We start from the raw sequence: 25,010 nt of genomic DNA, 5'->3' as shown, positions 1-25,010 counted from the left end.
TCTGCATTCAAATCTTTTCCATAACAAGCTGGAGAACCACATCTTTAAACAAACCCCTCCAATCAGCAGGAAGAAACAGATTTTGGGGAACATAGTCAAGGAAGGGCCTGCATGCCTGAGAGCTTGTCTTTTCTTCCTTTTGCGTTAAGTTTTAAAAAGAGATTGCAGCTCCTGCTACACCTTACCCAGGGCAAATATTAGCTAAGGCAAGGAATGGGAAAGGAAAGGATGGTGCAACAACGCTTTGCAAGGATGCTTACAGATTACAGGTGTTCATTTCTTATATGTGTACTCAATGTCCTTGCTTCTGCTAGTAGTTTTCCGAATATGTTTTACTCAAAACAGGATATTTTTCTTATTCAGAAGAGGATACACCATATCAAGTAGAAACTACAAGTGCATTTTGTCTCTGCTTCTCTTCTCTCTCTGGACTGCTGCATAGCCTGTCGCCCAGCAGGCAATGTCTTGACAAACCCCAATACAGAGGACTATCTCCCACTTTCTTTTAGCTCTGATTCTTCTACACAGCCCTAGGAAATCTCAGTGGCTGTGATATTTAGAAGAGTAGTGGAGTTCTAATTTCTTCAGTACATAATGAGGAGCGTAATCTGGGGAATGATCAAGTGATTTTTTCTTTTTTAGCAATTTGTTCCCCTAACTTCTGTAACCTGTAGTCCAAAATGCTGAGAGGAAGACGATGTTTTGTTAAACATGTGCTGAGTGTTTTTACTAAAACTGCTGGATGGAGTGCAAGTGTCTGAAATTCCAAGGTGGGGATTAAAGCAGCCTCCTTGAAAAGTGTCAGGGAGGTTTCAACCCTGAGTTTTCATTTCCCTGAAGCCATTAGTGTTGTAAATATGTAGTTTAGACAGGAGCTGGCAGAAGAGTATAAGAACATTAGGCATCTCGAAGATAGCTGGCAGAGTGCGCATAAACAATGCTTTGGCTCTGGTGCAATGCACAGCAGCATGGCATAAACCTGAAAAGATGATGAAGCAATCACTTTTTTATTCAGGAAACCTAAACCCTCCAGAAGCAAACCTATCAGGGCCTGTAAAATGCACAGAGAGTATTTCCATGGCACATTTTAAAAGAATGCCTCTATAATGATTTATTTATTAAGCAGTAAATTCTAATGTGACTTAAAATGAAAGGCTTTTTTGCTACCTACTTGCAAATTAGGTTGTGTCAATATGTAGAAGTACAGTTGTTATCTGTTTAAGAACATTTGAGGCCAGTGATGCCTGGGGGTCCCAATGGTGCCAAATTATGCCCTAAATGGGCCCAATGGGATCCTCGTGAGGTTTCCACACATGTGGGAACCCAAGTATATGTTGCCAAGTATAAGGTCCTGCACCTGGGTTGGGGCAAGCCCTAGTATCAGCACAGAGTGGGGAATAACAGGATTGAGAGCAGCCCTGCCAAGAAGGACTTGGGGTTGCTGATGGATGAAGAGCTTAACATGACCCTGCAATGTGTGCTCACAGCCCAGAAAGCCAACCATATCCTGGGCTGCATCCCAAGCAGCGTGGGCAGCAGGGTGAGGGATGGGATTCTGCTCCTCCTCTCCACTCTGAGATCCCACCTGCAGTGCTGCATCCAACTCTGGAGGCCCCAGCATAAGAAAGAGAAAGACCTGATAAAGCAAGTTCAGAGGAGGAACACAAAGGTGGTCAGAGGGCTGGAGCACCTCTGCTGTGAAGACAGGCTGAGAGAGTTGGGGTTTTACAGCACGGAGAAGAGAAAGCTCCAAGGAGATCTCATTGTGACCTTAGAGAACCTTAAGTGGTATCAAAATAAAAACTTCCAATTGATTTCTAGGCCACAGCCAAGTACTGATCTCTTTAATCATTGTACAGTATTGATTACCTGGTCCATGAATTTTAGTGGTCATTAGATCTTGCCCTAAAATTGTGTGAAAGTTACTGAATCTAAATGAAAACAAATGGTGAGGCACTGACACCGTGCTGAGCAATGGTTACCCTTGGGAAGTATTTGCATTTGTTATTTATTCTTTTCTTTAGATACCACAACGTGCTGGGTGATTTCATAATTTCCTCTATCAGTTGCATTTATGATTCTGTTGTTTCTGTGAGCCAAAATAAGCAGCTAAGAATATTCTTGTTACTATTATTGTAACAACAATACAAAAATTAGGGCATTTTTCAAAACAAAGTCCATTGGAAATAATCCATTTTTGCAAGCAGAAAAAGGTAACAGGATCAGGCTGGCTGCAACCATGAAAACAATTCACAGTCCTTAGACTGCTCCAAGAGTATGCAGCAGTTATCAATTGACTTCTTTCACAGAAGTCAATCTTCTTTTAGGGTATGGCTAATAAACAGAGTGGACTGATTAAAAAACTTTAACAACTAGAACCCTTGGTATACCTACCATTGCCAGTAAACAGATGCATGTCACCCAAGGAAGTTCTGTGTTTAGGAAATTGCACAGTATTTTGTCTTGACTGAAACACAATTTTATGAAAATTGAATGAAAATTTCTGACTACGAGGGCATCTACAGACACAGGCATCCATGAAATTTTACAAAATCTTTCAGATACTTGTGCATGTATTTTGAATATTTTGCCCCAAGGTTTGGGGTTTTTTGAGAATTTTTTTTCAATATGGAAATTCTTATCTACAGAAACAGTCTGTAATGAGATAAATCAGAATCATTTACCCTAGACCTTCTTTGCACTTTATTAAGTACTGGTTTATCATTATGTTGTTTACAAGAGCTTTTAACAAAGAAAGGTAAAGGGAAAAAAAGGAGGAGCTTGAATGTGCATTTAAAGTGACTCCAGAAGCTAATCTACCTATAATTCTTCAAAAGTGAAGAAACAGAGAAGAGATAAGAGGGAAAGAGGCTTGCCAGAACACAGGTCAGAAACTGAGTTGAAATACCGTTGTTAAGATTTACCCTCTGGAGTAAGAACACCCTACTGCAGTAATCATAGGAGGAATTTAGGGAAATTAGCTCAGGTCTCTCAATCAGTTACACACAAATTTAAACCCCAAAGAGGGAAGACACAAGCTTAAACACATTTTTGCTTAGCTTGGACAATTCACACCAATATCACTTAACAGCAATAAATCATACGAACACCTTTGAACATTGTCACCTAACAGACACTGACACGCTGCTCAGTACTTATGAGCAACCTTGTGCCTGTCCTACATCCATTGAACTGTGGGTAGAATTAGTCATGCTGGTTGACAAGAGTTAATTGAAATTCAGTCTTTTTCTCTTTCAGTGAGTTACTGATTGACTTTGCTCTGACAAGTCTAAATTATTCATGACAGAATGTATGAAAAAGAACTCCAGCCTCTTGGTTATAGAATGAGGGCTTCAGTGGATTGATGCTGTGTTTTTTCCACAGGGTCCCTCGTGGAGATGCTCAGGCAGCACTCTGCCAGCACCCACACGTGCACACAATCTCACCTCGCAGGTAGCCGTGAGTAGCCACTCACACACACAGCCTAAGCACGAACCGGAGACGAAGAGGCGAGAGGGGCTCTCTGCGTGCAGTTCTGAGGTGCTTAATGGAACCAACACACCTGAAGGGAAACAGAGGCAAAAGAACCAAGAACAAAAGCCCACGCCTGTTTTATCCTGAAAACTCCCAAAGCTGGGCAGATCATCCAAAACCAATAGTCTGAGGGCTGGGGGGCAGAGGCAAGGTTGAGTGACATAACAGGGGCCAATGGGAGAAGGGATGGGAGGGGGGAGAGGGCCAGTGACCAGCAGAATCTAGACAAAGGGAGAACTTTCTAGCACAGTGTTGTAGGGAGAGAGCACTTTTAGGGCAACTTGAGGGGTGTAAAGTGGACTTAGCCACCACAACACTTGATCATTTATGAAATGTCCCCTCTGACAGGGCACAGCTCGTGATTACTTGCTGAAATACCTTTTGTTACTTCTTGAAATGACCACTGAGAACTTTTCAAGCAGGGGGCTAATGCCAAATAACCTACATTTCAAACTGTATTTTTGAAGTTTAGTCTATGGGAGGGAAGAAATAATTTGATTTTCACTGACACGATGCCTTGCATCTGTATGTACACCAAAAAATCCCCGCATTTCCCGTGGAGATACATGTACACAGCTTGAGCTTATTGAGCAGATCTAACGTGAGACCTGTTGAAAATTTGACTCACTGTGGACTGAGAAGCCAGAAGAATTTATAAAGTGATATAAAAATAATGAAGGATGAGTATGCTTAACACAGAAAGCAGGACAAAAATATTCATCTCTAATTAAGAACCAGTTTTAAGCTCAGATCAGTTGCTGATTAAAATAGAAAAGAAAAATAATCTTTGAGTTCAGACAAGTGGGCTGTTATCACATGGCCCAAGTTAGGCTGTGACAAAAGCTTACCTTAATCCATGCAGTCTGTCTTGCTCATTTTAAAAGAATTAGTCACATGCTTGACAAGCATTTCTGGATGAGAATTGAAGCCAGTTTAAAAATTTATTAACCTATGCATACCAGATATTTTTTTTCTTGAACATGTTAGAGCTTACTAAATTTAGGCTGCTTTGTGAGAGGCACCCTGACAGAGGGTAAAAAAATTGATGCTGACATGCAGCCCTTGAGCTGTGTGTATACATAAACGAATTTAAACCCTAAGCATGCTTGCATCCTCTTGTTTGAGACAGTTGAATCTTACCTTCCAGTGGCACCATACACTTACCAATATGGGCAAATGCAGTGTTCATAGTTTCCCCTGTACTGGGTTTACAGATTTTCTGCTGTGATATTGCAGGGCATAAACAGCTGGAAAGTACCCAGGATGTACCAAGAGTATGCAGATATCCTAGCAAGGATTAATTGCAAGTACTTTGTAGCCTCAGCTGTTTTTCAGCAGATGGCACTGTAAGAGCATTTCAGCTGAATTCCCAAATATATTTCATGTACTGTAGACATAAATTCGTCCTTAACATTTAAATTTGACATTTCAAGATAAATATCTCTTTTTGAATGATTTTTTGAATTAGTGGGGGAGAAGATAGCAACTAAGAAATAAAGTAATATGTCACTGGTTTGGGATACTTCATTTTTGAGTACTCCATACATATCCAATAAAAACATGGTCATTTTAAATTAAACTACAGTGCAATACAGCTTTTTTATGTGTCTATAGCTTCTATACTTTAGAGTATTTTGTCCTGGTGCTTAAGTGTATGTTATGTACTTCATAGGAAGAGATAATGTCAAAATAGGTATTACATTTTCTCTCTGGATACATGATCAGTCTTGTGCAAAAGTGAGAACAGAATTGAGCCAGCCTATATATCATTCTCTATTAAGGATTTCTTGGAAGTCTGTTGATGTAGTGTCTAAAGCCTTTACACATTGGTGAACACGGTGGATATGGACATTTGACTTTGGATTAATATTTGGATTTGCAGCTGAATAAAAAGGTGTGTGACTCCAGCCTCCAAGTCCCAGCTCAGCTGCCAGCTCAACTGCTTCCTTGTCTTATCCCCTTTCCAAATTATTCCTCATGGCTCTTACTCCTTTCTCAACATCAGTTCTCCAATTGTTTTAAATTAGGTGCTTCTTCTGTTGTTAATTCCCATAGAGCCCCTAATTTACACTTCCATCACCTGTTACTTTGCTGTTTGCTCTGTACAAGGTACAGGGGAACTACAGCCCTGGGCATGGTCATGGGCCCCACCAACACTGCTCAAGAAACCAAAGATGCAGAGTGAAAAGCAGACATGTCAGAGCTAAAGGTGAACTGAAAGAAGCATCATGGGCAATATGACAGTCACAGATCAATGGAGTATGGGTTGTTTGAAGGAAATACAAGTTCTGAGAAAGGCTGAGAAGATGCATGGTTATTCTGAATCTTTAGCTGATGGAATTGTTAGGATTTATTAGTACGTAGAGGATTAGTGAATTTTCTGTTCTAGATAAAAAATCTTTTTGACAAATCAAAATTTCAAACCACTTATTTTCCAGGGGAAAAAAAATCAAATGTACAGAATAATTTTTTTTTTTCAAACCTCAGAAGTACTCTTAATCTTTCAAAGTCATGTCTCTCTCCATGGCATTCTTGTTTCCAGGAAAAGAGCAAGAGAAACTTGAAATATCTCAGAAAACAATACCAGAATTAGGGTTACTGTTTCATATAGCATATGGGAAACAGCTATTGAGAAAGAGGGCAGGTTGTGGCTACTGCTTTGAGTTAGGTTTTCCTGATACTTTCCCTAGCTCCAGCTGATAGAATAGTGAACTTAAAATAGGACAGCAGGCAAATAGTGAGAAGAAAGAGTGGACTGACAAAGACGTACATGCCTTGGGCAATATGTGAATTAAATACTTTGTTATAAAGCATTTAAGTTTTCATTTAGTTGAATCACAATCTGTGGCTCTGATTCAGCACTGCACTTGGCTATTGTGTGCTTTCACTGAGACCAAAAAAGCAACAAATGTGCTTGATGATCGTGAGTGCCCTCAGCAATGCTGAATTGCCTTTTGTTCTGCAGACGCCCACCACACCTCAGAGTTCAGTGTCTAAATGAAGTCTGGGCCTGAATCTGATGAAGTATGAGTCTGTGACCTACGCATTTGTGACAAAAGAAGAAAGACAGTTGAACGTCTTCCAAGTTGAGGGACAAATGACGCAATCAGATGAATGGATCATACTTTGGGGGATGAAGATGGGAGAGCTAATAGTGGACTTTGTGTAGTGCCCAAAGAGTTAGGGCTGGTAACACTTATGGAAACCTAATTTCCTGGTAGGTAGATGATATGACAGGGACAGGCCAGTCAACTGTCCAGCATAGGCCATAGCTGAGTACAGAATGTTGAATGGGGGATATGTGAAAATGCTTAAGAGCTGTATGAATAACAAAAACAAACAGACAAACAAACAAAAATAGGGAACATGGGCTCCTTACAGAGAAGTCATATTTTGAGGATCACTTGCAAAAAATCATCTTTATAATACAAAGGAACAAACTACCTTTAAGCTCATATTTGTGGAACTTCCATGATTTGTCTATGCAATGCCAGGAACATGATGCCATACTTTTCCCTTTAAGAGAAAATTATCATTTTTTATTAAAATCTATCCACTTATTTCATACACATGCATTCAGCTTTATGTTATGAACACCAGAAGTATAGTAACAGATCAGTCCATAATTCCATTTTAGGTCAGGTATCCATACCTACTTCTGAGAAAAAGTACCCTTAAATGTAAGGAAATCAGATATGATTTTGTGTTGAGGTGAAACAGAATGGATCATATAGGAACTATAAAGGCCATATTTCATTTCTTTTCCAGAAGTTATCAAAAAGTATAAAAGAATAACTGTGCTGCAGCTCTTATGAAAAGATCTCTGTTCCTGAGCAGGGCTGCAGTGAGATTATGTGGCAGAAGGAATCTCTAGAGACAGTGACTGACTCACACCAGCAATGGCTGAAGAGACTGCATATTTCCCTCTAAACATAAGAATTTAATTCAGATTAATAAGATGAGCAAATGCTTGCTTTTTTTTCCTTGAGAAAACTTCTATGCAAGCAGAGATACTGCCTCAACACAGCTGTCAAATTTTTGAATTTTTTATCTGTGCAGCATTTTACTGACAACAGAAATCTCCCTAAACCAGTTCTTTTCCTCTCTGTTACTCCTGCATCCAGAATATACTTTGAAGGTGCTGCCCATTCTTCTTCCTCTGCCTTTGATGTCGTATCCTTATGTGGGAACACAAAACCTTCTTCAGATAATTTAAATTGCTTGTTGTGAAAATAGAATCACCCTCAAAACCACTGCCCAAACTAGTAGCTGTAACTCCAGTAGCAGCAACCTAAATAATTTTATTATTTTCCAATGCATTTTAGACCCTGTTTGGTCAGTTCTTATGTATAGCTTGCTTTGCAGATATTCCCACATTCAATAGGGGCGTTAACAAAGTGCATCATGATCCTGAAAATGTATTAAATGATTCCAACATTTATGTGAGGAAAGTTGTCCCTTTTCTAGAGTAGGTCTTTTTGGATGTTTTAAAATATTATCGTAAAGGAAAGTAATTTCAGTTCTATGTTCTTACCTGTTTTGTTCAGCCATTCATCTCTTCCTCTAGAAGTGAAATCAAATAACTGAACTTTAAAAGAAGGAAATAAATGGAAAAAACACACAGATATCAAAACAAGTTAGAGTAGAGGCCTTGCAATATGAGCCACATTTTGACATGTAGAAAAGGGCCACTGTGGAGGGGGGCCAATGTAGCTTCTAAGTCACATCCTATTAAACCTCAGCTGCTAAATGTCCCAAGGCAGTCTTTGACCCTCAATCCTGCTTCTTTCTCATTCTGTTTAGCTAGTGGTAGTGTCCTGTATAGATCCATCCACACCAATTCTACATTAATCAATTAAGCTTCACATTTTTCTACTAGCATCCAGACATTTTTACTCTGAATAAGTCCCCTTCCAAGTGCAGGAAGATTTTTTGGTATTAGCAGTTCTCTGCCCTCTTCTATCTGTCAGCAGATCTCTTCTGCAGAAGCGGAGGGTTTAAATACAAAGAAATAAACATTGTGAGGAGACAAAGAGGGGTTAATTTTGTGCAAATACATATCACACACTGTAAGAACACAGAATCACAGAAAGGGAAAAATCCCAGACATTAAATAGCCTGTAATGTTCTGGCTGAGCAGTGATTCACCACTGTGAAGCTGTGCTATTTGCAGGAATTCTCATCCAGCACAAGCATGGCAGGAAGCTCAGGAGGACCTGGGGAGAGGAGTGCAACTGCTAGGCACTGGCTGCTTGGCTTTGTCCGAAGCTCTGCACTGAGAAACGTGGGATAAAGGAAGTGGGAAAACCAGCTCCAGTCCTGACTATTGGTGAAAAGCCAGGCTAAGAGCAACACTGCATGGAGCTAATTCTACTGCTGCAGTGATTGCTGCCTAGAGGCTGGAAGTCAAACATTTCAATGGATCTATAGGCCAGCTAGAGACCTTTGCCTGTGAGGATATGAAATTTTAAGGAAGAATGTGAAGTCTGACAGATGGTCAGACAACCTGTATTTATGTAATCTAGAATGATAGCAGTTTCCTTCATGCATGACCTGGGATCTTCTCTCCAAAATTCCTCTCTTCCTCATCCAGTCTATGTCTCCAGGACTCTTTGTAAGCCACTTATGATTATGAGAGGTTTTAAGGGTTCTCTTACCGGTGTTTCCTATAATGTCTATCAATCCTTGTCCCCAGCTAAATAGACACCACTTCTTTAATCCTTTTATACACAAATAGTGAAAGGATCGACTTTACCCTACTTAAAATAGGGAATAGAAACCTCATCCAAGATCCACAAAGCTCTGCAGTTTCTATGCACAGGATAGATTTAGAAGAAAACTTCCTTATATTTCCAACTGTATGGATATGTATACAGGAATCTTACAACCTTCAAAATTTCAAAGTAAAACTCAGCATCATGTACAACTCTTTCAAACCCATTTAAAACCCCTGTTTAAATCTCCACCTTGTACTTCTTTAAAAAGAGAGTATTCTGAAAAAATAAACAAGATTTTGGCATAAAAAAAGACTTTATACATGTGCTTAACTATGCACACAGCATTTAATCTCAGTTTCAGTGGAATGCACAGTGGTGGTGTAAAGATACACATAAATCTGCATTCTTGAGGCTTGTTTAAATTTCAGCTTTGTGAGAAGACTGTAAAACAGATAATTGCTATGAGTTACAAATTTTTTGAAGCTCTTTTTAGATGAAGGGATAGTTTTGTGTGACTATATGGAGGAGAAGCTGTAAAGGACAGGTAGAAGTATTACTACCACTATGGATGTAGAGTCAGGTTCAATTATCTTTGGGATATACAGGGGTTTTATTTCCCTTACCTCGCTAACAACACGTACTGCAGGGTTTGGTCATGTAACGGAAGAGCAGCTGGATCGTTACAGATCTGTCACATGCTTTTCATAGCTTGCTGACCTGGTAAACCAGGGTGGGTTATTGCAAATAATTTGTTTCTTGACCCAGAATGATATGGAAGTGCAGCTTTTCATATGGCGTTCATTTGAGAGAAATGCCCAAAAGCTATTTTTATTGGTTGAAGACAAATTTGGTCTGAATGTGAGTTGGAATGTCAACTGTGTGGACCTTTCGATTTTTGTGAGGATCTGGATTTGATGCCATTTGGGTCATTGACATGAGACAAATTTGTCAAAGGATTTTAAGGTGGTAAGCTTAAAAATACTTAAAACTGTTTTTAAATTAAACAGGGACTGTTCAGCAAGTTCATCCTATCTTTAATAAAAGCAGGATACTGAATTCTTAGGGGCAACCTCTCTCAGCATACAATCAGTAATAGCTTGCTCCCTCAAGACTCCCTTTGTTCACTCCGTCTCTGTTTCTTGGCCTATTCCCAAATGCCTGGACCTCTGCCTTTCAGGCTCCACTATCAAATATCTCAGATTACTGCCAGAAGCTTGTGGCTCACTTATATTTTAATAAAGTAATTTTATTTTGCAGTCACTCATGGGGGTTTTTTGACCTTTTCTTCTTTCCTCAGTATGGATTAACACGTTGTTATTCAAAAAGAGGAGTAAATGGAAGATGGATACAAATAACTGTGAAGTGCGAAATGCGTCACATGGTTTGTTCAGCATGGTACATTTTCAAAATTAATTATACCTAACAAAAAACTAAGACTGATGGGGTTCATGTGTGGGACTGCAGCTAATAGATATAAAAGCAATCGTTTCTCAATGACCTGAAATTTTAGTACCATGACTTATCTAAGAGTAAAATCTAAAGCTCCCCACAAGCAACAAAGTTGAATGCCACTAATTTGAAAAATTATGCCTTTGGCTGTTTTTTCTGGAACATGTTATCAGAGTGCGATTATATCACTATTTTCTGTCATAAATGGGCCTGGAAATATAGGATTTTTATTTCGTATTTGTGTGGGTTTTATATGGAGGGATTCAATATGAACTGTGATTGGCATAATTAAGCCCCTGTTGTATCCAGGATACCAGTGCATCCTGAATTGTACTTCAGAATACTTTCTGATTGAAAGTACTCACTCTCCTGAACAAAATTCAGTTAATAATTTGTGTGGGTATACACACTGATTCCCGGTAGCTACACTGGACTCTTCTAAAGCCAGCCTACAAGTGTGATGTTTTACATGACATGTATGAAGGATTGGCCAAAACCATCACTACCACACATGCAAAATAATGTGTTCGTTCAGAGCTGCAAGCAGTTCTAACAGAGCCAGTAAGATTTAAAGATGTACCTATCTTGCTAATGTGTGCTGTTTGCTAAAGATCACTGTAAAGCAGTGAAGAGAAATACTTTTTAAAGCAGGCAGCCTAAATTACTACACTGCTGGACGTAGACAGCTGTACCTTCCTTTGTAAACTATAGTGACTTAGACTAGATGAGACAAACTAACATGAATTATGTTAACACAAAGTTAGTGAAGGCAACAGAGTCAGCAGAGTTGCTTGAAGATCTCTTGAAGAATGCTTTGTCTCCAGCTGACTTGATCTATAGCTGGCAAGCCTGGGAAATTTTACCCACCTGCAACACTGCAAATTCTTGGCACTGAATAGAGGAAAATAAACAAAAACCAGATGGGCAGAGAACACTTGGAGATGAATTTAAATACTCAGGCCCAACTAATACCTTATCTATATCTTAAATATTTGTCACAGTTGAATGCTAGAGGCATCCATGCTCTGCTTTAATGTGCCTGTGAGGCTGCAAGTGTGTTCTGAACTGTCTTATCTTAGCAACTCAGGCCTAGCTCACCTTCAAAGCAAATCCTCTTTGGTTTTGTAATGTCTCATCCACCAGATGCCTTCCAAAGACATTTTTGTATGAATGGGCAGAATCAAGAGAAGTTTTCTACAGAGAAAATGACAATGGACTCTCGTTTCTGTTAAGACTGAGGGAAGATACAAACCTCATCATTTACACGACAGCCCCGACCCAGGCACTGGGAGACATGAGTTGAAATCATAACTTGGTTAATAAATTCAAAACTGTCCTTTTGAACTTCAAAATAAATGAAAGGTAGCTTGAGTTGCATCCTAATGGTTTGAACATTCACCTGGGAGAGAAAAGCACTGAAATTTATTTTAATAATCACATTATACATTACAAGTTGTAGCATAACCACATTATTAAAACAGAGAATGAGTCATAAATTCCACGCTCACAAGTTTGTACATGTGCTTGAACTAAGAGAAGAAAGAAAATAAAAACCAATCAAATAAAAAAAACTAATACAACCAGCAGGGTTCTTGAACTTCCATCAGGCGAGGCCTGTGAGATCGGAACCAAATTCCCCCAAAGAACTGCTCACCTATTTGGACAATAAAGAGGAGGTGATCCAGTCTGCATGGGTGCTCAAGTAAGGACTCCTTCTTCTCTCTTGTCTCTTACTAAAACTGTGTCCTAAGAGGACATAAAATTCCAGCATGTCATCACAGGAAAACAGAGGCTTCATGCTAAGTAGAGCCTATTGTCTTAGCAGCTGAAACTGCAGAACAAAAAACCCCCAACCCCCACTTCAAAAGAACAAAATTAGAATCACAAAGCCGAGTGTTCAAAAGCAGGGAAGTGTCAGAATGAAGACAGCCAGAACTGCCTTTTTAGCAATTTTGTCTGCAAGTGTATGACTGCATATAATTGAAAGGTCACCATCCTTTGTTTCTTGTACAACAGTGAATAGTTACTATTTTCAAAATGATGAGTAGTTACACTTATTTTCTTCTTATTGTTGTATAGATAGCTCCATGCCCTAATACAATACATTTTGAAACTTCAGAGCAGTAGGAGGTGATATTAACCTCAGTTTTATGGCTCTGGAACTAAGACGAGATGCAGTGTTTTCACTGATTTTGAATGACAATTGGGAAATAGAAGCTCATTTTTCCAGAGCTCATGAGCTTGTGCAACACATTTTATATGTGACATGACTTCATTTGTAATTGTCATTGGCTTAATCTATCTGAGAATCAGATCTTACTATCTCACATTAGAATACAGAGAAAATGAGAAACACAGTTTTTAGTTTTCCATGAAAAGTTTAGTGAAATGATTTGCCCAGAACTTCTCATGCACATTGTGGAAAAGCCAAGGATGATACCACATTTCAAGGGTAACATCAGGAAGATCTGGTTAATGCTGGGAGTGATTAGGCTGGAGGATGAATACCTTGGGGATTTAACTACTAAAATCAGTTTATCTTGGTCACATGTGAACAGCATTTTTCATAATAAAACCTAAAGCATATCCTTTCCATAAAAATCCCCCAGAACATCCCATCTGCCCTTGCTGCTGAACTTGTGGTGGCTGGAGAAGTTCTCACCATATTGTTAATGGGCATCCTTCAGCTTTGTCCCTCAACGTTGCTGAAAGATCTTGTTTTAAATACATAGCTTGAGTCAAACAGTGAGCCAGGAAAAAATAATTTTTATGAATGATATATATTGAAGTTTCTGGTAACTTTTTCATTCTTAGGTTTAGTGTGTGAATTTCTGCTAATTATACAAAGAGAAATCTGCATCCAGCAGAAAAGATTGCCTGAATCTTTTTTTTCTTAAAAGAGAGGTGTCTCTTTTCCCATTAAATTTCTAATATTCAAAGTAACCTTTAAAATAATGCTGTCTGTTACACAAAGCAAAAATAGGTTGAGGGGTTTTTTTTCAAGTAACGAATGACTATGTTTCATTTACTAATTTCTTCATGGCAGAGCACATGTAAGAGAGATATAGAAAGCAAGTTTGTATTGAGCTGGACACTTCTGGCCTCTTTATGTTGTTCCCATTTTACACTGTTGCACCTATTTCATGTTGACATATATGAAATTAAAAGGAGAACTGGGATCCTCCTCCGTGGTTTCATTCTGTGTTGCCAGAAAATAATGGATGCCAACATCAGAAGCACATTAACTGTAAAAGTCATTTTACTGAAAAATATTCAATAATTTAAAAATCATGAGGTTTTTTGTTGCAACAAAACAGCTATTAGTGTAGTCAGATCATTCATGCAGACCTGAGAGAGTGCATGTGCTGTCTGGTAATGGTAAGCACGTTATTAATGTATACAACTTGCCTGAGTACACAATAGCTGTTACCTTATATCCAGTATGTGTCATTGGTAGACAAAAACACACACTGCTTTTGAAATAGCTAATTTGGGTCAGCCATCACAATGGAAAACTGTACTCGAGGCAAAAGAAAATCTAATTTACCTCCATGTCAATAAATATAGTAAAGCTCAGTCTCTTCCCAGCCATGTTCCCACAGCTCCTTCGCCAGCTAGTGACGCAGAACTACCCGGTGTGCAGGTTTCATCTGCAGACTGATGGCAATTCAAGAGCACCTGCTATATATCACAGCTAATAGAAGAAATGACCTTTTGGATTGACAGGAAAGCACCTTGGTCCTGAAACAACAACAGGAAATTGTGCACAGGTTGACTGAATTGCTGACAGACCACATCTCTTCCAACTCGATGAGACTTCCTTAAACACACCTCATCCCAGTCCTGGTGAGAACATGCTTTGCTGGCAACAAAGATCTCAGATGTTTATCATGTAGAAGACCCTGTCTGAACTAGTCACCACAAAATCCTTCAATAATTAAGAAAAATAAAAATGCACTGCTGTAAGTGTTGATCTTTTCTCCAAAGAAAAGGCGAACTAAGGAAAATAATTCAGATGTTATATTTTGTAGATGTCTAAAGTTAGGGAAGAGGAATCCTGCCCTCAGTGATGAGACACTGTAAATAAGTCATTCATATCTGACAACATATTTTTATTCCAATTACCTAAAACATGCAGGAAATAATTTATTTAGTCAGTAAGGTTATACAAGGTGAGAAAAAACACCATTAAAAGGCAGCTGTAGATTTAAAGTGTACACCTTTCTGTTATTTTCCCTACACATGTATATAGAAAATAAAATGGTGGAATTTATTGAGTATTTAAATCATGAACTTATGAGATGTGCTTTTAGAGAATAAATAGTAATTTGACTTGCTTTATCATAAAAAAAAGAGAGAACAGCATTTCATTATGCTGATACCTCCTGCAGTTACATAATCTTGCAAATGGAATCTACCTGGACTGTATTTTGACAATAATACAGTCTTGAAATCAGTGATGTCTGTCTTCATTTTCTCAAAATATCTCTGATTGCTGGTCATTTGGGTTTGAATATACCAAATATTGACATAAATTTTCTAAAAATAAGATCTGCATTTATATAGCCCTGAGCTCTGACTGCAGATACACTGGCTTTTCATGTATCACCTTCCTTAGTACCTGTTTCTGGTGCATAGGAGTAACTAAAGGTGCATACCCACAGAACAAGGATTGTATGTATGAGCACATACTATCATCAGTGGAGTTCTGGGGCAGAATTTAATTGCTTAAGCATAGGTATCTGGCATCATTTGGGGATTTATGAAGTGAGGTACACCATCCTTCACTGGTATGACTCACTGTTGTAGGCACTTAGCTGTAAATCCTCATTCTAGGCTCTGTAAAGCTAAATTCCAGGCTCTCATATTAGCAAATTTTCTTTGGTATCTAAGTGAACTCGGCACATGATACACTTAGGGCTGGTTGTAGTGTGCAGGCTAATGGCTTGTGATTTCAGTCAGGACAGATGAATGAGTGAAAGCACCTGCTGCCTTTGGAAGCCAGATACTAGCTGTCCGTACTATTCCTGCTGTCAGAGTCAGGATCTTTGAACAGTGGAAGGGTTATCAGCTTGCAGGTCCCTCAGAAAAACCCACACTCCTCTGCTTATCAAGAAGGTGATAAAACAAATGATAAGATGAAGCAGGCTAAAGTATTGACAGAAATATTTTATTAGTGACAAGGAAAAAATCCCATAAGAGAACTACATTTGATATATTAAGATGACTATATGAAGAGAAAAGCTTTACTAACTTCTGTACATTTTTGAACCAATAGCTATGAAGATTTCCATTTTTTTCCTGGTAACTGCTGTTTTATTGCATAATATAATTAAAAGAAATTAGTTTTAAAATTCCATTCTTCATGTGTTGGCATAGAACAAAAGGTAGGTGGTAGAAGGTGGGTCAGGAAATGCTTTGGAGAATGAGGCAAAATGATAAAAAATGAAATTAGTCTGGTATCAATTCTTGAATAATACAACAAAATCATTGTCTAGTTAAGGGAGATCCAGCTGTCCATGTCTGAGATCTGAACCTTACAGATCAGTGTCACAAGAAATAAAAAAGGAAAAAGAAAAAATAATTGAAGAAAAAGTAGTGACTGCAATAACTCTTACAGAACTTACTTACTGTTCTTCCTGTGTCGTTTAGAGATATAGTGGTGTCATGGCAGTAACCAAGATCACAGTTATTACGGGCTTTTTGACCTACAATACAGGAGTCCTTCAATCTAATTTCTGATATTCTAACAAATCTCTGCAAGCACTTATTCACCTTAGTACCTCCAAGCCCCAGAGTGGCCAGAAGAGACAGAAATGGATTCGGCACAAAATCAGGACACATTGTTCCTTCTTCTTAGCCTTAATATGAAAATGCTTCTCAGCTGCTCGGTTTCAGACAAGTTTTGAAAAAAGCCATGTCTGAGCCCAGCTGAGCAGGTCTGTATCCATCGCTCACCATGAGCTGCAGGTCTCTATCCCATGTGCAGTGTTCTGTGCTCCATATGATTGTATGGCACTCTTATCACACTCCAGACGTGTCACTGGTGGGCCAGCTGGAACCAGACTTCTTCTGTGTTTATCATATTCATGGTGTTTCCTACTGAACCAAAAGTATAAAAAGGGGAGTCCCAAATTACATAAGTTAATGAAGCAGCCAAGTAATTCTGAATCGCTAGAAGTGACTGTGGAAAAGAAGTCACAATAATACTTCTTCATAAAAGTTTATATGTCTATGGAAATTTCCTGAAATAGATGATTTAAGTCCTCTCTCTTGGGATATTAGATATCAGGTTGCTGCCATGATGATTTTTGCCTTTTCTTTTATACCCTTTTTATACCCTTTGACAACTTCTGTATTCTTAGTGCTTTTTGCCTACATTCTTGGACTTGTTTATCAAACTGAGAGACTCAACATTTTAGAAGCTTCATAGTTAGGGATCAAAATTCCCCAGACACCATGGTCCTCTCCAGAACACATTTTGTAAACTGAGATAGGACTATCCAGGGGAAGGCTCCTTAGGGAGGGGGGCTCACTTGAGCCTCTCATTGGAGAATTTTTGATAGATGTGCTAATTAGTAAGACCTGTAATGTTATACCTGATCTACTGTGGGTGTGCATTTGGCGGGGTGCATTTCAGTGCATTTGACCTGGACGTGTGCACCTAAGGATCCTTAAAATAAATATCAAGGTAAAATCCCTTTTCCCCTTCTAACCATGTTTGACTCTTGATATTAAGACCAGGAAAAGCCATCAAGGTTAGGTGAAAACACCAAGTCCTGTAAAATCCATCCAACACTTGCAGAGGAATGAAACTGCTAACTCATCAAGCCTATACAAGACAACTCTCCTGAACAAGCAAATGTGATCCTAGGTCTGACTCTTCAATGCTGAGTACTTCTTTTAGTACTTGGATTTTATTCTGTTCACTTATATATTATTTTTGTTTTACTTGTGGCTGATTTTTTTAAAGTAGCCTGTGTTGATCACTATTCACTCTTTTCCTCCAGTATTTGAAGCATTTTGCAGTTCTCATCTGTGAGAGGCTTGAACCTCAGTCTTCATTCTGCATAGTAAGTGGTGAGTGGTATCATAAACAGACTCTGACTTTTTATTTAAAGGTTTATGACAATTAATATTACAGGGAACTAAACTCTGACTATTTTATCCTCTCAGGACCAAGTAATGCAAGAACAATTATTGGTAACATGGCAGCAGCTCTGACAGCTTGTTCCAAAAGGAGAGTTTTATGGCTGAATATAAGATAGTGGTTATGTACCCAGCTATCACCTATTGATCTCAAAACACTTTTCCTACTATGTTTTAAAATACCCACTTATTTTTTATCTTGCATTTAACATTTTCTCTTCTTTAAACAATTATTTTTCCATTTCTGACCTCCAGATTTCCTCTGATTTATGGTTAAGGAACTTATTTTTTATGGGCACTGATTTTTTGCCCTCCAGACATTTTTGAAATATGCATATTAACATGCATCACTGCAAAGGTGCTCCAAGGAGGCCATTGCAGAGGATGCAGCAATTTCCCCAGATGTCCCTAGAACACTGCTTTTCCTGTCCTCAGCACATTTACATCACAGAACCCAGCTAGCAGCACATTATGTGTTCTCTTTTGTGGTTCAATTCGCAGGATATGATCCAGAGCTACTCCATATTCCCTGAAGACATGGAAAACACCCTCAACTTCAGACTCCTCCAGCTGCAGCTCTCTCAGTTGTTCCATCCCTCTACCTGGCATGGCAAGGGGGGGCAGGATGGCCAGGGTAGGTTAGGGAAGGCATGGGATGCAGGATCAGGACCAATAGAGAAGGGAGGAGGAAGAAGAGCTGATGAAAGAGGAGCTATGAACAGCTGTGAATGATTCTACAAGATCAGCCAACCAAGTGACTAATTTCCCTCTTCATCTGTTTTTCAATAACTACAATATGAATTGTTCTCTTCAAGGAATTTTTTCTTATTCTTTCGGCCTCCTCCCGGGAGATTCAGCTGATCTATCTTGTTTTTAATTTCTGTGGTAAAGCCTAGCAGTGACATTTTTATCATTTTAGTGATTTTCTAATATTATATGTGAATATAAACTGCCTGTGTGTCAATCCTCCCTACAGCTCTTTTTCAATAACACAGAATTTATATTCTTTTGATCATATTATTTCAAAAATAGTGCAAAATGGTTCTCTTTCATTCATTCACCTTTCACTTCTCTCTCAATATATATAAAAAAATAAATCACCCCCATAAATAGAATGCCTCACAATCAGAATCCAGGAAGACCATAATATTTCGCATAGCCTTTAAATCCTATACACAAGCACTTCTCAGAAGGGTCTTCAAATAGCTGGCTTGCACTTTCCAAATGTTTTACTAAAAAGGTGAGCTGGTAAAAGAGAACAGGTTTTAGCAACTTGAAGTGGATCCCTGAGGATCTGCAGCTCTTGGGCAACCAGCACAAAGTTGGGGACATCCCCAAAGAGGCTGAAGCATGTGGAGGAACTCATGCCAGAGAGGAGGTAAATAAATAAGAAGCAAGCAGCAGGATATGGTTTTAAACATGGTCCCAACACCCTGAGATTCCTATCACCTCGCAAAAAGGATTGAGAGAGGCTGGGTGAAGCCTGTGTCAAAAATAAGGACAGTTGAGACTAGAAAGAGAAGGGAGAAGAAGAATTGAAAACAATTCTTGCCAGCAAGAAGAGAACAGGTAGCGACAGTAAGGAAAGCAGGGAAAAAAAATGTCACAGAACAGTTGTGATAAACTCTTGAACTTCTATTAAAAACCTGTGTTTTTACTTTATTTCTGAGGCAGCCGAGAATGGCACTGTCCAAAGCACAAGGACTAACAAAGACTACATGGAAATTTTGACTCCAGCATAAAAAAGTTCTTACCTAAACAGCTTTCATGTGTGTCATTGCGCAGATTGATAAACTCCAAACACAGAGTACTCGATACTGTAGCACCATAGGATCAGCACTGGTGTTCGGTGTACTGGATGGCAAACCATAAATTTGATTTCTCCCTTTTGAGATCACTTGCACGGAGGGAAGAAATAGTAAACATAAATATGAAGATGTGATGGTATTCCTGTTCACAAATACTTCATTAATTCTAGGAACAAAATTCGTAACAAACAAGAAGAGAAAAGAAAATGGGCACCACTGACATGAGTCATTTGAGGGACTAACACCAAATAAAATAGTAAAATTTTAGGTAATTATTTTAATATAGTGCATGTCTTCATTGTTGCACCCAAGATTGTTCAGTTCAGGCACAGCATTGGATAAAAACAGTGTGTGGAGACACATATGTAGCCCAAAAGAATAAAAACTTATATGAGTGACATAGAAATAAAACCATGACATTTCCCAAGACCTTAGACTGCATCAGAGGGCAAGAAATTGCTTGGGGAGTATATGGCTGGGAATTGCAGTTGTTGATTTGAAGCTTTAGAGCTACTAAAAGAAAGCAGAGAAAATTTCTCTGAATATGTTTTGTCCTCTGACTGGCATTTCCCTCTAATGAGATTTGCATTCCCTTTTCTTTCTTGACTGTAGAAATACATCAGGTTATCAGAGTGCTGCTCCTACAAATATCACAGTACAAAAAGAAATAGATATGTGGCTGAATTGTGTTGTGTTTAAATAGACTTTCTTTCCAGAGAAAATTAAACCAGTATGACGTTATTTTTCTAGTTTATTGCCAAAAGGTCTGTGTGCAGTACAAAACCCAATTGTGTGATGAATCATATCTAACTATGATGATCAAGATACATCCTCCATCTTAGAAGCAGTGCATCAAAACAGGCTGCAGAAAGTGGGAGGCTCAGCTCCCTCTTGTGTGACTACTACACAGGCACAAACTAGTAATGATTTCCTTGCTCCAGGCCACAACATGAAGAACAGAAAAACCAAAACATGAGAATGATTCTTTATTTTCCTCCTAAGCATGCCATTAGGTCACTAGAGAAAATACAGTGTTGTGCATGATCAGCTATGTGGTTTAGACATTACAGCCCTTGTGTCAGCCATGTGTAAAAGTAGAGTAGCTGGTTTGGGACTGGTCTGCTGTTGCACTGCTCATTGTTGAACTTCATGAGGTTCCTATTCCTATCAACCCATTTCTCCTGCCGGCTGTGGACTTCCTGGATGGCAGCGTGACCTTCTGGAGGAGGTCAGCCACTCCTCTCTGTTTTGTGTTGCCTGCATCACGGCTGAGGGTCATCCTGTCATACAGATCATTAATGAAGATGATAAACAGGACTGGGCACAGGACTGATCCCTGGGGCACAGTGTTAGTCACTGGTCTCCACCCCCTGGACCTGGCCATTCAGCCAGTTTTCAACCCACAGGCTCATCCAGCCCGTACATCACCAGCTCCTCTATTATGATCTCACACACAACGATTCAGAAAGCCTTGATGAAATCAAGTTAGACAATATCCACCAGTCTTTCCTCATCTACCAAGCCAGTCACTGCCTTGTGGAATGTTATCAGGACTTCAGAGACCATAAAATTAAATGGAAGTTTTCTTTGTCACCCCTTACTCTTTTGGACACATTTAAAAAACATTAGAGACACTGAAAAACTAAAAATAGCTAAAAAGAACACATGTCAAAAGCTGGATCATTTTGAAAGAAAGATATGTAAATGATTTAAACACTAATTAGAAAACTAGGCCCAACATAAAAAATTTACTTGAATGTGGATTCATACTTAATTGTGGTACTTTCTGCACAGACTAAAAATCCATCATGAAATTAATTGAACTAATATTTAAAAAGAAACAAACACTGTGTAGCATTTGGAATTACTGTAGTGTTACAGTAGAAATTAGAAAGGTGTATTAATTTAAATCCCTTACTGCTAATAGGTTAAATTACCAATCTGCAGCCAGGCGTAAGAATAATGTCAAATCAATAGAACTCTTTACCAGTGTAAGCTAATTTAAATATGAATTTTTTTTCCATAATATCTTACAGAAGGGTCAGGCTGTGGAGCAGACTCAATCCTGGGCAAATTTTGTCAGAGAGCAGTGATGGCCATGGCTGAGCAAGGCTGTGGGGAGCTGGAGACCAGCCTTGCTAGAGCACCACAGGGCAGGGACTGATGGCCCCAGGGGCTGATAGGGAGTCCTGGGCTGTGGTCAGGGCTGGCAGTACCTCAGGGACCCAATAAATTTTATGATGCATGCAAATGAAATTCCATTTTAAATCACAAATGAAATTCCATTTTGTGAAGGGATGTCTGAGTAAAGCATAAAAGTTTATGGGGTAGGAACTGGACTTTAAAAGCAACAGTCCAAAAATACCAGTGTACTAGTTTGAAAAACAAACCAGTGGGAAGCACCAAGTCAGAATAACAATTTAATGGGGGAAATTAAAGACAAGGAAAAAAAAAACTAAAAGAAAACACTGGTTCAAACTGACAGAGTCAAGATACAACCTGACTCCCTGTTAGTCAGGGTGGTGGTAGCAGTCTGGTAGAATGGTGGCTGCAGTCCTCTGAAGCAGTGATCCTGTAGAAAAAAAGGGTCTGCTCTTCCTCAGAAGGTCCAGTGGTGGCTGTGTAGCTCCTGTCCTCTGGAAATCCAGTGGAAAGGGTGTCTGTGGTGTTTGGAATCTCAGATTATATCCAGGATGGGGATGCTTGGTTCCTCCCTCTGGGTGGAGCATCTCACAGTGGGGTAATGAGTCATGAGGCCAAGTGTTGATTAGGCTCATTAACAGAAGACAGTCTGGAGGGAGTTATCTCTGAGTCATGTGGCAGGACAATGATGGGCCATTAATAGAGAGATAGTCTGGGGGGAGGAGGCAAGGAAACACTGCCCCACCTGATTTCAACAGCTCATGAGGATGGTAATAGAATACACTGCAACCCAGGACAACCAGCTCCCCAAAGACAGAAAAGATACATCCATCTATGTGTGCCACAGAAGCAGAACAACTCCTTCTTTAATGATGGACAAGAGCAGATGTGCATCAGACTGCTCAGAAACACAGGACAGACAAAACTGTGATGGTGAAAACTGAGCCTCAAGCAAACTTACGAAACTTTAAGGACCAGAAGAAGGTTTTAAGGTTTCATCTCCAAGAGTTTATTTCCTAAAAAAATATTTTCTGTCTGGAAGATTGAAGCTGCATTCACACACGACATTTCATCTGCGGAAAGTTTAGTCCAAATATATATATAGGTGTATATATATATAATTGAGATTAACATAGCAAAGTCAAAGTAGGGAATGCCAGAACTAGGACTGCTTATGTAACCCATTTCTGCTTGCAGGAGATAGTCTTGAAGACAGAAAGCATCTCATTCACATATGTCTATTTCATTTACTGCATGGGGAAGGCATTTGGATTACTGAGTCATCTTTAAATTGAATGGAAATTCAGACAGAAACATACTCACTCTGTCCCTGTTACAGGAAAACATTTAATTAACAAGCCAAACATTTACAGCAGTTGCATGTAAGGGTCAGGTCTGAGAACAGGTGTCAAATTGTGTTGGTTTGAGCACCTATTCAGGAATGTGGGAAAGAATCAGCTTCCCTTCTTGCTGCCACATTCTGAGCTGCAGTGAACAGAGACCTCCAGCAGGCCCACTTTTACAGACAGCCATTTTTAATTTTCCACACCATAAATAATCTGACTCTGAACTACAAAGGTCCTTTGTTGTCGCTTCTTCCAGTAGTATAGTTGATGATACCCTTCACAGTATGTCTTTCCAGATGAATATTTTGTTCCTTTAAACACTGTCTGGAAAACCGTAACCTAGGAGGGGAAGCTTGCACCTTCCCAGGAGACCTACTGCTTGGGTCAAAGGAGGTGCTCCAGGGTGGGAGAAGCAAGAGCTGGGAAACTGCAGTGAGGAAGAGGAAAATGCCTGCCCCAGAAAGAGGTCAAAAGCTTCCCTGAGCCCAGAGGGTTGGAGAAGAGAATTCTCCAGCTCAGAATACCATTGAGCTGTCTGGAAAGAAAGACCTGCTCCAGTAGGTACAGCAGATAAACAAGACAGTAGTAGAAAAAGCCTGTTTTCTTTTTCATCAGTTTACTTAGGATCTTTGTGTTTTCAATATTTAAAAAAAAAAAAAATTTAGTCAAAAAGGGTGTGTTTCACATTCCCCCAAATCTCACAAAGCAGACAGACAAGATGAGGCCTTGGTCAAACAATGATGCCACCTTGTTGCCAAGGGTTCTGTCAGAGTTCCCTCCACAGTTTTAAGAAAATTCTTTTCAATGTTTAATGTTCCTAGCAAGAGTCAGCAGTGGACCCTGCACTTTTAACAACTCCAGGTATTAATTTTTGTGAACAGGAATTTATTCTGGATTTTTAGATAGAAATCAAATTTCCCAGGCAGCTCTAACTAATAATACTGTATCAGAAAGTTTTTCCTGATAAATAGACACATTTTTTCTTCTTGCTATGGCTGTCTTGCTTAGAACTGTTATTTTACATAGTGCCAAAACATACAATTTATGATTTTAAGAGATGAAGCAGATGTGTACTGAGTTTGTAGCCATTTAAGGCATGTTCCTTCACAGAAAGCTACATCAGGGAGCATTCATTTAAACTCCCACCTGCCCTCTGATACATGAAAAACCATGCTCAGAAAGCAGCCTTAATAAAGCAATAAAGTTTGATTAATTAAATTCTTCTGCCTTGCTTTCTCTTAAGAACACAGCAAATGCACTTTTATCCCCTTCTGAAGTCATAGATCTGTATAAATAAATCCTAATATTTTCAGAGGAATAAAATAAGTTCTTCTTCAACTACTTTCCATCTTGCAATGACACATCGTGCCTTGCACGCACAGGAGGGCAGACACACCAGTTTTTGTCACTTAAGGCTTTTCATTCTGTGGGGTGATTTTATGCCCTCCCACACACACACCTGAGATTTTAAGAAATAAGTTTTTCCATTCCATCAACTTTGTGTTTTCCCTGATGAAAAAAATCCTGTGATCAAAACCAAGATGGCTCACAAATCTTACCCTAAAAATGTACGAGCCAACAAGAAGTGCTCACTGAGGAATTAGAAACTGAAAATTTCTGTTGTCTTGTTGACTGATGTACATCGTGCACCAGAAAAGCAATTTATATTGGGTTCATAGATACACTGTTCTGCTTGGTTTCTCACCTGTATATAACCTACATCAATGGTTCCAGCATTGCTGGCTCTCCTGCTTGATATTATTACCTGCTTTCTGGAACCCTATCTCCCGAGACAGAACTTCCTGGGGCTTCCACTACAGGCAAGAGACATTTTTCCAAGATAATCTAGCTTTCATTTCTAGAAC

The sequence above is a fragment of the Corvus hawaiiensis genome, chromosome 2 (genome assembly GCF_020740725.1).
Source record: "Corvus hawaiiensis isolate bCorHaw1 chromosome 2, bCorHaw1.pri.cur, whole genome shotgun sequence".
Classification (NCBI taxonomy): domain Eukaryota; kingdom Metazoa; phylum Chordata; class Aves; order Passeriformes; family Corvidae; genus Corvus; species Corvus hawaiiensis.
This window is presented reverse-complemented; position numbering follows the sequence as displayed.